The sequence below is a fragment of the Pelodiscus sinensis genome, chromosome 14 (genome assembly GCF_049634645.1).
Source record: "Pelodiscus sinensis isolate JC-2024 chromosome 14, ASM4963464v1, whole genome shotgun sequence".
NCBI lineage: Eukaryota > Metazoa > Chordata > Testudines > Trionychidae > Pelodiscus > Pelodiscus sinensis.
In genome coordinates, this window is record NC_134724.1 from 26,613,263 (window position 1) to 26,629,478 (window position 16,216).

The 16,216-nt window shown below is 42.1% G+C and overlaps 1 long non-coding RNA gene across 1 annotated transcript; it reads left to right on the forward strand.

Moving 5' to 3' along the window:
- Window positions 1–685: 685 nt before the first annotated feature.
- On the forward strand, window positions 686–14,108 carry LOC142818273 (uncharacterized). Its single transcript, XR_012895660.1, has 3 exons — window positions 686–821; window positions 4,423–4,486; window positions 13,493–14,108. It is a non-coding gene; the product is annotated as an uncharacterized LOC142818273 (long non-coding RNA).
- The last annotated feature ends 2,108 nt before the right edge of the window (window positions 14,109–16,216 follow it).

The following is a 16,216-nucleotide window of genomic DNA, read 5'->3' on the forward strand; positions in this document are numbered from 1 at the left end:
AATAAACCATCTTGTTAGTCTTTAAAGTGCTACATAGTCCTGTTTTTTGTTTCAGCTACACCAGACTAACACGGCTACATTTCTATCACCAGTCTGCTATGAAGCATTTCAAGGCTGATCAATATCCGTTCATGGCATCTGTGTCTTGTTGACTTGAGCACCACATTAGTCTGATTCAGCCTGCAAGCAGCTCAGCCCAGGAGCTGGTCTCTTGCTGGATTTTGTGAAGTTCTGTGCCCTGGCTGGGTGTAAATACAGAACAATCAGCCCCAGACATTAAACAGATTCAAACACTAGATCTGTGTTCTAACCTGCATTAAAAACAATGGGCATTAGATTGCACATGGTTTCTTTCACGTCCACTGATGTAGATATAGGCCATGCAGCCCCATACTGCCGCCTGCAAATGTTTCTTTGCTGATATTTTCATTTTTAATTCTTTTCCTGGTTCTTCAAGATGCAGTTGGAACTATTTAAAAAGTAACAGTTTTCTGTCATAAAGGGGCTTAGCACTATTGGCCATTTTGAGTATTACCTGAAAACACCATTAAGTACTTACAAACCAGGTTGTATTGGAGCTATCTCAGAGCTGCAGTTTGCCCATGGTTTAATACTTGGCATGCTTCTTTCCCTGACACTGCTGTGACAGTTTAGATTTTACACCCACATAGCACAGGTGTGAAGAACTACACAGGATGCAAGGCAGGGAGGAATTAAGCTTCTCTGGTTTAATTTCCAGATTTTGAACACCTGGGTAGCTCCCAGTCACTTCAGCAGAAGCTGTTCTGAGAACAGAGATTCCCCTCCGACTATTTCCTACAGTAAGTTGAATTTGTTGCCTATACATTATGAAAGATCATACTTTAAATAATTGTCTCTTTTTTTTCCTCTGAAGTTACATTTTTCTTCCTTTTTCCTCTAGCAGCTAAACTGTGTTATAATGTTGTGTTCAACATTTTTTAAAAGTGTACACATTTAACTTTGGTAGTCGGACATCAGCTTGTACTGGACTGATGCTAGGCTATAGACAACACATAAGAGTCTTGTAAACATTTTCATATTTCCCTGTTTTGCAGTGGTTTGCAACTTGGCTGTGGAAATAATTTCTGAGCTGAATATTCCACATCTTGATCTCACAAATACTTATGCCTGGACTTAACTTTAAGCATGTTGAACTCAGCAATAAAGTAGAGCACATATGTAAGTCTTTGTAGAACTGGAGAGCAAGATGATAAAAAGAGCAACAAAAAGGTCTGTTTTCTGAAAGGCAAACTACAAATTTCATATTTTAGGTGCTTCTTTGTGCTCTTGTAGCCTTGAAGTGATTTTGATTTAAAAAAAAAAAGTCTGAGGCACTTGTAGTGATATTTAAAATACAGAGATTATGCATGTGAACAAAATAGTAATTCTTATCTAAGGCAATACTGTAATGTTAACTATATAATGTTACTTTGATATTGGCTGTATTCCTCATGCTTCTTATAGACACTAAGTAATGCTGCAGAGGCTCAGATAATTCTTTGTAACTGGGGAAGGCAATTGATGAAGGCTAAGAATGTTAATAGCCTAAGGAATTTAGGTGCCTTACTGTCATTGAAAGTCATGGGGGTTAGGCACTTGATTCGCACTAGGAGGTGTTAAAACTTCACCCAAAATTATAAGCCTTTCCTGTGTGTTTGTGTATACACCGTCACCTAAAGAGTCTGATAGCACAACTCTGCTTCCTGTGAGTTGTCCTAATGAAATCTGATTTTTTTTTTCTGAGATGGGGTCAAGGTATGGTCTTTCCCTGTGGTGTATTGAAAGGTTCTGCATGCCAAATTGGACCCTTAGGAAGAAGTGCATGAAATAGGCCTCTCATGACTCCTGGGTCACTCTGTTGCTTCCAGGGAGATTATACAGGGCTAACTGGTGACTCACCAACAGCACGGTTAACTAATTACAAGAAGGAATAGAGTGCAGCTTGTTCCCTTTTAGCTAGGTTGGCTCTGCAGTACGTAAGACAGAACTTGCTTTTTGTCACACAGTATAACTCAGCATATACAGTGGAAACAGATCTCAAACTGAGGTGCGAAAGAGCACGTAGCAGGTCAGTGGCAGAGCCATTAACAGCACTCTAGTCTTCTGACTCAGTGCTGTTCACCAGATTTCTTAAGCAACATCAAACTTTTCATGTTCTTTTCTGTCTGTCATGGGTGGGGAAACAACTTTCTTCCATCCCCTTCCTTTTGCTAATCTTTCCCAGTTGTCAGACCTCTCAGCCCAAATCATGAATGCTACCTTATGATCTAGTGCAATGTCTGCCTGCATTTTGTGGCCTTGCATGCACTGGAGTACCAATGTTAAAGCAATACTCTGTGCCTTTTAAAAAGAGAACTTCCACTGTGTCTCCCCTTCCTCCTCGAGATCATTAAAGAAGCTAATTTTAGAGCCTGCTTGGAACCTATTCTTTAAGGTGAAGGAAAAGATTGAAGAAGGGGTGGGTCAAAAAATGGGACAAAATTAAACGTGTGGTGGTAACCTTTTGGGGAGTAGAAGTGAGTGGGGTAGGAGAAGCAGAGTTCTTCCAAGCAGGAGAGTTTGGGATTAAGGCCACATCTCCACTTGTAGGAATATCAATGCTGTGGTAGTGTTCTTCCGGCATTGGACTTAATGCATTTATCAAAGATAAATTGAATGTTGTGAGTGCTTGTCGGCACCGTATTCCTACTCCTCATGAGGAATAAGGGAAGTTGACAGGAGTGTTTCTCCCATTGATCTCCCTCTGTGGACAGTGCCAAAGCTCAGCTTAAGGTACGTCAATGCCTGCTACGTTTTTCCATAGCTGGAATTGCGTATCTTAAGCTGACCTTTGCCCTTAGTGTGGACCTCGTCTAAGAAGTGGTTGGTGGAAGGTCAGAGTGGCAGGGGAGGTAGAAGAGAGAGAGTGGAAGAGAAATATTTCCTTTGAGATTTGAGGAAAAGGAGAGAGAATGACAAAGCAACAGAGAGTGTAGGAAGGAAGGAAATGCAAAGTAGTGCCTCAAAGTGACCTCTAGCTGAAACACAGAAATGTATTTAAAATTGTGATTATGAAAGGAGCTTCTGGAGGAGGAAAAGAAAAATAAAATAAGCAGCTAAACCAAAATGAAACTTTCTCTAGTGAGATTGTCAACACAAGGCTGAAGTCAGGTAGAACTGAACAGCATGCTGAAGCATGGTGTTGAGAAACATGATTAAGAAAAATAGACACAGAGAAAAAGGTAGCGGGAAAAAAGGAGACTCGGTAACATTGTTTCTATTATTGATCATAATTGCCATTGATCTAGCTCCTGAAACAAGGTGCCATTTTACACAGAAAAAAGAATTGAGTCTTGTACCTTGAGGGAATGGAAGAGGGGGGAGAGAAGTACGTGTTCTGCACCTCTTAGTGACCAGGTTCCTTTTCCATGTTTCATCCTGCATTGCTGGGTATGACACTCAGAAGCTACATGTCTCTGTCTCTGCTCCCAAGGATAAAGCTGAAACAATTCCATTCCTCTCACCAGAGCAGCTAAACAATTCTGCCTGCATTTCTGGACCAACTTTTGCATTTTCAAAATATTAACACTTGTTACAGTGATTGCCAGAGAAATTCTTGGTACAAAAAGAATATTTCAGAAAGTACAGTAACAGTACTGTGAAAATGGAATGTATTATACCCTGTAGTACAACCAAATTTAGAAAACAGATTGTTGGGTATGTAAGGGTTGAATAAGGGGTCTGGGTACTCACTACCATGGTGAAGGGGGTACAGCAAGGGCAGGCACTGTCCCTATTCATTTATAAACATGTTTTCCTCCTTTCCTCCTAGCTTGGGATAAATAAGAATGTAGCTGTACCAAACTTTTAATGAATGCTCTGTGTGTTAACAATAGTATCTCCCTACTCCCTTATCCATTCCCATTCACTCTGAAGTATATATTCAGGGTCACAGCTCCTTTTCCCCTTGTAAGATTCTTATTGAAGGAGTTTTGTGATGGGAGAACTGCTAAACAGGGGCAGGTATAATTATATTCATCACATGATTATGATTATACATTATATGGGTGTTCACAATTCTAAATTAGGGCTTAAAGGGTGATGTAATTGATAAGCGTATTTAAATACTAACTATGATAAAAAGGTGTACACTGTGGCTCACTTGGATCCCAAGGTTGGAGGGGTCTGAGACGGAATGAGTATCTGCAATAAGGAATCCTTCTACTCCATCTGTCCCTGGGTAATCTGTTCTTTTCTAACACAGATGCCAGTTCTTGTTTTGTACTGATTATTATACCTCTATATGCTCTATCAGAGCTGGCTATGGACCTGCCTAAATCACATTATATAGATAATGTTCTTTAATCATATTTTGATACCTTTATGTATGAACAATTGAAAATGAACTTCACTGTTTTCTAGCAATACGGATCCAGTTTACACAAGTAGTTTGGCAAAAGCAAGATGGACCAGAGCTATTCAGAAGGTAGGCAATTCTTATAATTACTAGCTATGTAATATGCTGCTGTAACTGAATTTTCTTATGTAGGAAAATATGAGGTTCAGACCAGCAGCTGGTGTACATCAGTGAGCTCCGTTACACTAGCTAAAGCTCTGGTACGGGAGAAGTTTTGTTCAGATGCCTTTGATTCATAGGAACCCTTCTCATTGTCTCTTGAAATGCTGTTTTCTTCAAAATAATCTAGTGATTTATTTTGCTGGGTAATTTTATTAGAGTTCTGAAGATTATATCTTGCCATAATGCCAGTGGTAGCTAGGATATTTTTGCTGCAATTCATATTACTTCAGAAACACAAACTCTCTGTAGAAAGCAGCAGCCGAACAAATAGAGATTGCAATCTCTATGATGTATTTCATCTTATCATTTAAAATACATTGGTTGCAAGAGATGTTCTATCCACCAGATACTACTTAAAGCTGTATTGAAAATACCGTCAATTTAAAATGCATTTTGCTGCTGCTGGCAATTAAGAGAATTTGCACAAACAGTATCATTTATTAACAGTGTTCAATTGCTTTTAGTGCTTTCTCATTCCCCATTTCTAAGTTGCATTCTCAGTAATATGATTTAGTTGCTTCAGGTGATTGGCCCCAGGACACAAAACTCATCATTTCTGGATTGGGTACAGTTACTCAGCAGCAGGCCTTCCAACAGGGTGGGGCAAAGGAGATATTTTTAATCTCTGGGCCCCAGGGCAGCTATCTGAGGCTCCTGACCCTTTAAATAACTGCCACAGCACCCTGCTCCAGGCAGCGCAGAGGGCTGGCTGCTGTGGCCCTGCCTCATCCAGGGTATGGAGTCACCTCCTCACAACTTGTCCAGAGGGCCCTGCAAGGCTGTCATATCTTCTACTCAGTAGTAATGTCTCTTATTATCTGATGGTCGAGAAGCTGGAGAAAGGTACTAGTATTGATTCAGTTCCTACAACCTGGTTGTCCACATCAGATTCTTCACCTATCACTATTCAACACCTCTTGGGATGCACAACAGCACTGCTGAGTGTGACAAGAACAGCGCTGATCGAGAACTACCTGCGCATCTGTAGAGAGAGGTCTCTCGGTGGCATCGAGTTACATTCATGGTCAAAAATCATGAATCAGGCCTCAAATTATGAGATTAGTTTAAAATTGTAAGATTAAAAAAAAAAGAATAATAGAGTTGGGGTGGTGGGTTGGCTGCTGGGTGTTTATATTACACTCAGGTGGGGATGTAATGTGGAGAAATGATCAGTTATGAGGGCTAGAAACGTACTTCTTTTTTCCTTTACAAAGCTGAGATTCTCCTATAACCACTTGACTCCAGGAGTCAGAAGCCCTTTTTGTATCCTAGATCAGTGGTTCTCAACCGGGGTTTCTACCTTCAGTGGGTCCCTTATCCTGCTTTCTTATTGCGGGAGCCAGATTGATCCTTGGGCAGATCCTGCCTTCCTAATGCAGGAGCCAGGTTGATCCCTGGTGCAGCCTGTGTTGTCTGTCTGGCTACTCCCAGGGTGGGCAGGTCTTGAGTACGATTCAAGAGGTCTCAAAAGTAGGGCTGACCTTAGACTTGCTGTGGTCAGGGCAGAAGGACGAAGCCCAACTGTATGGGACTGTTGCCCAGGATCCTGAGTCCCACTCTCCAGAGCCAAAGCCTAAACAGCTTAGCTATGTTGATCCCCCTGCGCATGGAGGCTGTGTTCAGTTGCCCTGTTTACTACCCATTAACATGTACCCTGGTTTTTATATGCAGAAAAACAGTTGTAGTGGCCCAGCTGGAGTTTTTATATCATGTTAGACAAGCCTCAGAAGGAAAAAGGTTGAGAACCTAAGTCCTCAATAATCTTGACCGGGGTGGGCAATAATTTGACAAGGGGTCACTCCAAGAATTTGGAAAGTGGTCGAGAGCTGCACTCTTCCATGATATTGTTGGAGGAGATGTGAGGTCTGGGATGCAGAAGGGAGCTTGGGGTAAGGGAGGGAGTTGGGGTGAAGGAGGCAGTTGTGACCTGGGGCACTGGACTGGAGTGTACGGGGTTGGATTGTGATCTAGGGCTGGGAATTGGGGTACAGGAGGGGGTGCAGGGGGAATGGGTTGTGAGCTAGAGCAGGAGAGGACTATGATTTGCGGTGTCAGATCTAGGAGGGGGTATGGGTGCAGGAGGAGGGCAGAGGATTTGCATATGTGGAGTGGGAGGCAGAGGGTTGGGGAAGGGAGGAGCTAGGGTGCCAGAGGCAGAGTCTGGCCAGGAGACTTACCAGCCAGCAGCCCGATCCTGAATCAGCCTCCCTGCCCCCGCCTCCCCTGCCCCCACACAGGCTGCAGCCACATGCTCTGCGAATTACTATGAGCCCCTGGTGCTTTGTGGCTGCCTGTTGTCAAAACAGACCACTCCCATTGGTCACTTTCTGGCGAGAAGCCGGCCAATGGGCTTGTGCGGTGGGTGGGAGAGGCTCCTAAAACTTCCCCCTGCCCTTCTGGGCTCAGTTTTTAAAGTCAAACTGCCCTGCAGCTGCATTTCTGAATGGTGTATGGATGGGGCAAGGCAAGCAGGGAACCTGCCTGCCAGCATCCATGGGCCAGATCTGGTAGCTTGGTGGGCTGGATCCGGCCCACGGGCTGTATTTTGCCCAGGCCTGATCTTGACTTTCTGATTCTCATGCATAAATGATTGATCTCTTTTCTTCAAGAATGGAATTGAGTTGTGCTGTCCCAAACCACCATTTAGGCAGAGAGAATATTAGAAATATCCATGTGCCAGTTTTAGGTGGCAGTCAGAATGCGAATCTGCTGCTCCTCACTCCACAAGCTGCCCTACCAAAACATGCCAAGTTTACCTGGATGGGAGAGGCCACTCCTGCACCCTCCCTGGGTCACTTCCTACCAGTGCTGGTGTTAATGAGACTACCAAAGTGAGCAAGGTTATCATTGTCCAGCCCTCGCTACATGTTTATTTTCTTTGGAGTTTGCTTAAATGGTAAACTCAGTTGCCAGGGCTGAGCTCAGTTATCTTGTTCCAGGGTAAGAGACTCCCTGACAGGAATGCGCCTGTGAAGCCAAGGAAGAATAGTGGAGCTGTAGGAGTAGCATCTGTATGCCCTCCATCTTTGGGATGGTGGTATGGGCAGCAGCAGGTCCTCTTTCCCCAATCAGTGTGTACTCTGCTGCGTAAGGAGCCCTTTTGTATCAAGCAAGGGTTGTCTGCTTTCCTTTACCTTGTCCTCCCTTCTTCTCTCAACCTCTATGCAATGGGAGCACGCCAGTGTCACACGTACAATCACAAAGATAGATCTGCTATGTGCTGTCCACTGACTGATCACTGTTCAGAAACCGAGAAATAGCCTGAGCCAGCACATAAAGCTAGACACCTGTTCGATTCATTGCTTACTTTGAAAGAAGAGGCATCAGATAATCAGCATCTAGTGCTTATCAAATGGTGATTCCAGGTCCCGTTGCTACTCTGAAAAAGAAATTCTCTGCTGTTGGTGCTACCTCTCAAGCAGCACCTTAGAGCAAACTTCATCCTATAACACCATAGAAAGCAATGAGCTATATTTGTATTTGTATGTGGTGGAATAAACTTTGTAATTTATTACTGTTGGGTTTCTTGTGATATGCCCGTCTAAATTAAACACCTTTTGAATAATCCCCACGATACATACAAAAATGATGGGGTAAAAATTAGTTGCTACCAACTCAAAAAAAAAAATCTTGGTGTCACTGTGGGTAGCTCTCTGAAAACATGGACTCAATAGGGAAGCAGCAGCCCAAACAATTAACAGAATGTTAGGAACCATTAAGAAAGGGATAGATAATAACACAGAATATATCATGTCATTATGCAAATCCAGGGTATGTCCATACCTTGAATACTGAGGCCGTTCTGGTCACCCCATCTCAAAAGGATATGTAAGAATTGGCAAAATAAAAACAGAGAAGAGCGACAAAATATTAGGGGTATAGATCAGCTTCCATAGGAAGAGATTAAAGGAATGGAACTGTTTATTTTGGAAGAGAGACAACTAAGGGGTGGAATATGGTAGAGGTCTATAAAATCATGAATGGTGTGGAAAAAGGGAATAAGGAAATGATATTTACCCTTTCATATAACAACAGAAACCGGCATTACCCAATGGAATCCATAGGCAGCAGGTTTAAAACAAGCATAAAGCAGTACTTTTTTTCATACACCACATAGTAAACCAATGAAATTTGATTCCAGGAGATGTTGTGAAGGCCAACTGTAAAACTGCGTGCATACAAGTATTAGATATTGATGGACCTATAGTCCAGGAACTTATCTATTAGCAAAGATGATCAAAGACACAGTCGCGTGCTCTGGGTGCTCATAAACTTCTGATTGCCAGCATCTGGGGATGGACGATGGGATGGATCACTTGATAAATTGCCCTAGTTTGTTCGCTCTGGAAGCTATCAGAAGGCCAGATATTGGACTGGACGGACCATTCGTCTGATCCCCATAGGCCATTTTTATGTTCTTATAAACCAACTGAGTTCTAATAAAATGGGCTAGTTACGATGCTAGCTATATAATCAGCATCCTTCTCCACAGAGGTAGAGATGCTTGGCAGAGCACTGAAGTCAGATCTTCAGCTTTCTGTCCTGTTGACGACTTTTTAATTTCTGCCATTAAAGATCACTGATTCATGATACTTGACAGTTAATCTATGGGCGTAAATCACTTTGGGGGCCTATTACTGCTTAATTGTGTGTAGACATTTGAGAGCAAGCTCTGGTAAAATCTCATCCAGAATCCTTATTTATGTTATTGATTTATTTTCTGAGTGCTCTTAGCCCAGAAGAAGAGAACAAAATGTCACCTGTATCATGCTGTCACTTCAGAATAGGGAAACAAGTGTGAGAATAGCAGATACTTGTGCCTTTTTATACAATTGGTGTGTGTGTGTTTTGTAAGATTATATTTGCTTTAAAAGCTATTTTTAAACTATTGCAGAATCCAGAGCCGTGTTTTGAGAGAGTTTTCAAAGCGCTGAAATCAGCTTTATAATTAGGACTTTTGTTAGACTCCTAATACATTCTGATATGAACGTGACATGTAAGAATTCATGTATAGTGAACAATTTGTATAGTGAACTCGAGAATTCATTTCCTGGTGACTTGCAAAGAGGATTTTCTGCAAGTCTCTTAATCATATTAAAGTTACTACAAATGTTATACAGAACGGAAAAAATTCAGATGCTTCAAAAAATTGTTTGGAATAGACATTGATTTTTAAACTGTTTTCTGTGAGGTTTTTTTTAATCTGTTTTTTCTCCCTGTTAGAAGCGTTCTGCCTTTCATATTCAAGATAGCTTTTCGTTAACTCAGGAGTATGTTTAAGGAAAGAGGATGCATTAGATATGAGAATCTACAAGATATTTTAGAGAGTTTGTCTGTTCAAGAACTCCTAAACAGTAAGAGCTAGGACAACCAAATTTGGTATATAGCTTCCTCTTATCATAACTTAAAGAGTTTGATTGTGCCAGGAAAATGGCACGTGCCTGGAATGGGACTGCTTCTCCTGAAACCATACAGAAAAGAGAGAATCACCAAGCAGGTGAAAGGGACTAGCTGGGGGCACACCTCCCTAGATCTGGGACTGCCTCAACTCATAGCGTCCCACCCCGGGTACTCTTTAGGGAAGGCAGGGGAGCTGAAGCTCTCCCCTCCCCAATTCATATGAGGATTTTGCTGACTGGTCCACATAGTCACTGTCAGGAAGTGAGAGTGTTTTCTCACTGTTTTCTGTATTCCTGACTCTGGCTAGGGAGGTAAGAGTTTATAGTGATGAAGGGGAAAAAATACACGATGGAATTCCCGTTTAAAAAAATGTACTGAAAAATAATTAAATTGAAACATTTTAATCCCTTTTTAAAAGAAATCCAAAATAAAAATTAACTTCATACAAATAAGTTTTTTTTGGAAAAATAAATTCATTTAAATAAAGCAATTACATTTTGTCCTCTTATTTAAAAAAAACAGAAACTTTTAGTTGGTTTAGATTTGGATCAAAATATTTCCTTAGATTTTGTTTGAAGATGGGGGAGAGTCTAAATAGATATATAGAGGATTTTGAGAGTTCAGAAACTAGTTTTATTCCAATTTAGAACAATAACCAAAGCTTTGGAAACTTTTTGAGAAATGGAATTTCCATCATCCTTCCAACTCTGGGAGCCCTGTTACTAGTGTAGTATGCCTAGCAGGCTGATCTCGGGAGCCAGGGACAGCCAATGTGCTGGCAGCTGTGACCTCCAGGGCTTTCAGGCTGTTAGCTCCCATCAACCAACCATATCAGAGAACTGGCAGGTAACTGGGCAGTTTTCTAACAACCCTCCTGGCCAGCAAAGTTCCACGAGAATCTGCCTGGTTTCTGATGGAATTTTGTTGAAATCAGCACTGTATCATGGAATGTTTAGGAGCTTCAGGGGGTAGCCGAGTTAGTCTGTTACAGGAAAAAAACCACAAATGGTCTGGTAGCACTTTATAGACCATGGTATCATGAGCTTTCATGGACACAGCCCACTTCTTCAGATGACCAGAGTATGAGTAGGGATATGAAAACTTGAAATAAATAGGAGAGGGAAAGGGGGGAGGGGCGGGGGAAGAAAGAAAGGAAAAAGGAAGGGGGGTGAGAGAATTTATTATGTAAATAATAATTACATCAAGTTCTATTGAGAACTGTTCTTGCTTTTAAAAAAAAGTGGGATGGGGGGCTGCTGTGAGAAATCAATAAACCAGAGATTTCAAGTTTTTATTACCTTTCCATTTATTCACTTTCTTTGTTACTGATCATTGGCATAGTGATAGCACTGGTGCCCACCAAAGTGGTGTCTGAGTGCCTAGGCACTGTACACATGTATAACAAAATGAATACCAGACTTAATATAAGATGAGACAACACATGAGCACAAAAGACAGATGGGAGAGGCCTGAGGCAGGAGTGAAACACAGTTGTGATTAGAGTAGTATGCAGAGGTCACACAGCATGAGTCACATTGACCGATGTAAAATGGTTTGTAGGCAGGCGTCTCCCCACAAGTTTGAAGGATTTTCTTTGTCTTCTGTCTCATTCCACTTTTCTTTGAGTGGTGTAGCAAGGGGGATCGTGATTACAAATATCATCAATATGGACAATGAGGATGATCTCTTATCCCTGGTATACTGGGTAAAAGGCTGGAACCGTGTAAAGTGGGTTTAAATCTCCTCAGAGTAGACACTGATGGGGTATGTAAACCCCACTCTGACCAAGAAGGGGTTGGGAGGGTTTGTGTGCTAATGTAGCCCTGCCCCTCCAGCATAGTCAGTCAAGCATTGTAGGGAGCTGGGCTTTACAAGGAAGAAGCTACATTATATAATGGAGAAGCCCTGAGAAGGGAGTTAATAGAGTAGCCCCTGGAATGGCAAGAGGACCCCTCACTCCTGACTCCTTCCTGCAGTGAGAGGAGTCCAGCACACCCCAGGGCTACGTCTACACTGGCCCCTTTTCCGGAAGGGGCATGTAAATTTCACGAGTCGTCGTAGGGATATTTAAATCCCCCGCGGCATTTAAATAAAAATGTCCGCCGCTTTTTTCCGGCTTTTAAAAAAGCCGGAAAAGAGCGTCTAGACTGGCCCCGATCCTCCGGAAAAAGTGCCCTTTTCCAGAGGCTCTTATTCTTACTTTGAAGTAAGAATAAGCCTCCGGAAAAGGGCACTTTTTCCGGAGGATCGGGGCCAGTCTAGACGCTCTTTTCCGGCTTTTTTAAAAGCCGGAAAAAAGCGGCGGACATTTTTATTTAAATGCCGCGGGGGATATTTAAATCCCCCGCGGATTTCCCTACGACGACTCGTGAAATTTACATGCCCCTTCCAGAAAAGGGGCCAGTGTAGACGTAGCCCAGGGGTAAGCCCAAGAGGGAGGGTCTAATATGAAGTCCAGACACAAGGACTTCAATAAAGCAGCTACCCAGGCACGTCTAGAGTAAGGTGATGCCTCCGTTGTTGTTTTGCCTTATTAACTTCTAGAAGGACTTGTTTTATGTTGGTCTCAACTTTTGCTTTTTCTCCCCTCAGAAGTAAAGTAGTCAGGATCACTACCAGGATTTACCTAATATAAGATGGGGTCTGTATTAGGCCAAACTCCATGGTGAAAACTGGGCATTTGAGGTGTCCAGGCGTAGCTAGGGAGACTCTTTTTTTTATTAATGCTTCTCTTGGCACAAGTGACCTTGGGCCTTTGCAAGCCCTTGAGGAGAGAAGGGGATGGAGGCAGGAGAGCATGCCAGGGCTGGGGCTTCTAAGAATTTTCCTAATTTGCATCCCAGGCATACATGCTGCTGCACAATTGAACCCCAGCAGCTGCAGCTTCAAATTGAAAGGAAATGACCCATGTGCACACAAACATAATGTTTATTTTTTTCCTTCATTTTCTTCAATGAACAATGCTGATGTGATTTCTGATACAAGTCAGAATTATAAAATGGAAGTGAGTCTGGCAAAGAATGATAAAAGGTGTTAAACTTTCTAGAAAACTTATATCGATCTAGCGTTTGATAAGTCACTCATTGTCAGTTTTTGTGTGAAAATGTTTAACTTTATTTTATCTCCTTAACTGAAACCTGTTGAACTTCCTTTAGAATCTGCAGAAAATGGTGGCTGCTTTTTCCATTTATTACACTAGGTGAATTTATGCAAAGCATCATAGTCATTGTTCTGTAATACTCCTGTTACTACACATCCTACGTTGAGGTATATGTTGTGCAGTTAATCCTGTCCGTGTTAATTTAATTATATAGCAAAATGGCTGCTGAAATTGCCTTTGATTTATTTATCATGAAATGTTTGAAAGACTGCAAGTTATGTAAAGACTGTCTCTATGAAAATTACTTAAGCAATGGATATATTTCATCTTTGTTTTGTGATTCTTCCCTTGTCATTCATGTTAATGGTTACACCGAAGTTCCCTTGATTCACTTTTTTGCATTTATTCTACAGAAGTGTATATACAATAATCTGCATCGAGATGGATAAATCACCTTGTTATGACTTCCACAGGAAACACAATTGTTGGAACTGGGCCATAACTTCCCCCAACTTCTAGAATTAGTATGACATAAGTCATGTTCACGTGGAGCTGTGTTTGGATATCCCACCTCTCGCACTAGCAACTGCATATGTAAGGCTGGAAATGGATTTCGAGTAGAGCTCTGTGTAAGCTTGAAAGCTGGTCTTTACCACCAACTGAAGTTAGTGCCATAAAAGATACTGTCTCACCCATCTTGGCAGTCTTTTGTATGGTATACCCACTCCTGACGATTTTTGTCTAAAGGGACGTAAGTTGCTGGCTTTGCAGTCCAAATAAATGGAGAAACTATGTGGTGTATGAAGGCACGGACTCCGGCCGGTGCAAGCACGAAATCATTTTATTGCAAGATCACAACTACCTTTATACCCTTAAAAGTTTACAAACTGCTTTTTCCCAGTCCCAAACACAGCACTCTCGAAGGTCATTGACTCAGGCAGATGTTGTTATTGTTGGCTCAGGACTCTTGCTTGGTTTCGTCCTTGGGACGCTCTGTCATGCGGCCAAAGCACTATGCTTGCTGATTCTCTACAAAACTACATGTTCTTTTCAACAGGAACCAACATTTCCGGCTCTCATAAACCCCCATTTTTTTTGTCTTACATCTTCTCATTGTAAATGGAACTGTAATTGAAACTGCACAGTGTTGCTTAATATTTTAGAGTGAAGGTTTGACCATAGGACTGTCTTCTGGATTGGGATTAGACTAGTCGATCCGAGTGCAGGATTGGGGCAGCATATTGTTTGCCTGTTGTCGTAAGATTATACGACAACCGTTCCCGCAGAAAGTCTCATATTTTCAGAGACTCTCAGGAGGATATGCATGGGAAGAAACATATTTAATGAAAGAAATTCACAAGTGGGAGAGCAGTGAGAAGTAGCTGAAGACTCCCCACAGGAGTGAGACTGGGGAGCAGAAAAGCTTTAGGAAAGGTTATAAAGGTTATAAAACCGTAAACTTCACCTGTGATCTTCCCCCTCCCCAGTCTCTCTCCTGTGGGCTTTCTTCCAAGTGACAGGCCCTACCTGCATTCTGTACTTCATCCCGCTATAGACTGGATCATCAGTCTACAATACCTGCATTTTCACCATCCAGCCATGGTTCCATGGTGATTGGTGCCTTATATGCCCTGGCAGTCCCTCACAAATTCACTCACATTTAGGGTAGATTCCCTGGTGGTAGCCACACCTGTTTCCAGGACCATTAACACAACAGATCCATCTGTATTTGGCACTTGACAGGCATCCAGGGTGGAGTGTCTCTCCTTTCTAGATGCCGGTGACCAACAGTTGATTAAAAAAGCAAACAGTTCCGCTCCCACAAACGCAAGGTCTGTTCACTCAAAGGTACATAGCAAGCAGAGGAAAGGGTTAAGACTGCCAAAGAGTCTTGCCTACAGCTCATGTTCTTTCCCTCAAAGCTTAAGTGTGAGCAGCTGCTTTGGAAATAACCTGCTGCTTCCCTACCTTAGTCATATAGTTCTGCTGCTTATATCTAGGCAGGGAGAGACCTCCTCTCCTCCTGCAGTTTCTCTCTGTTCCCACAGCAGGGCTCCCTGAGCAGCTGCTGCCTACAAAGGAAAAAGGAGGCAGGGGAGAAGTCAGAAGACTTACAATAAAATACAGTATTGCCTTGAATAATACTACAGAAGCTAAGTGATCTTCACAGATTTTCATTTTTATTTCTTCTTCCTTAATCTTCTGTATTAAGACAGCTGCCTAGAATTTTGTTCCTCTTTAGCATCTAGTGGGTTTTTTTTTGTTTTTTTTTAAGTATGTATCCCTTGGCACTGGCTGAATGACTCCCCATTAAGATGGATTTATGTTAATACTGTCCTGATTAAGTTGCAGTCATCACCTTTCACTACTTTACCATCTACAGATTAACCAGTTCCCTGGGAGATAAAGCCTCTGACCTGACTATGTAACATTCAAGTAAAGTATATTTTCTATCAATTCCTTTAGGCTGGCATTTTCAAAGATGCCCAAGGCAATTAGGTGCCCAAATCACACTGACACTGAATGAGAGGTGTGACTGTAACTTCCTTAGATTTCTTTATAAGTCTTTCACCGAGTGTTTCTTAAACTGCTACTATACATTAATCACATACTGTGAATAATATACTAGAGAAAACTAGATGAGGGAATGCAGTTGTGCCTGGGATTAGAATACAGACTGCGTAAGTATGCAGTGAAGTCTTCCTACCCTTGGCTGGCTTGTGCAAGGGCCTCAAATGTATGTGCACTGCATTCTGGAGAGTGCAGGGACTGATGTCTTTACAAGGCACGTTGCCTCAGAGGCAAGGGATTGGTAGGCAGCAGCATGGAGTCCATCTCTGACTCCACCTTTGGGTATGTATAAGTAAACTGCACCTCAAAGTTCTGTCACACGGTTTGCTCAGTAATAGAGATGTAGCCGTGTTAGTCTGGTCTTGCTGAAACAAAAGACAGGACTATGCAGCACTTTAAAGACTAACAGAGAGAGGATGAGGGGGGAGGTTAATGTCTATCATTGTCTCATAGACATTAATCTCCATACCCCCTCTGTTCTAAAATCTGATTTGTCTATTTTATGTGTTCACTTTTTTTTTATTGTATCCCTTTGGTACATATGGTACATGCCAATTTTCTTCCAC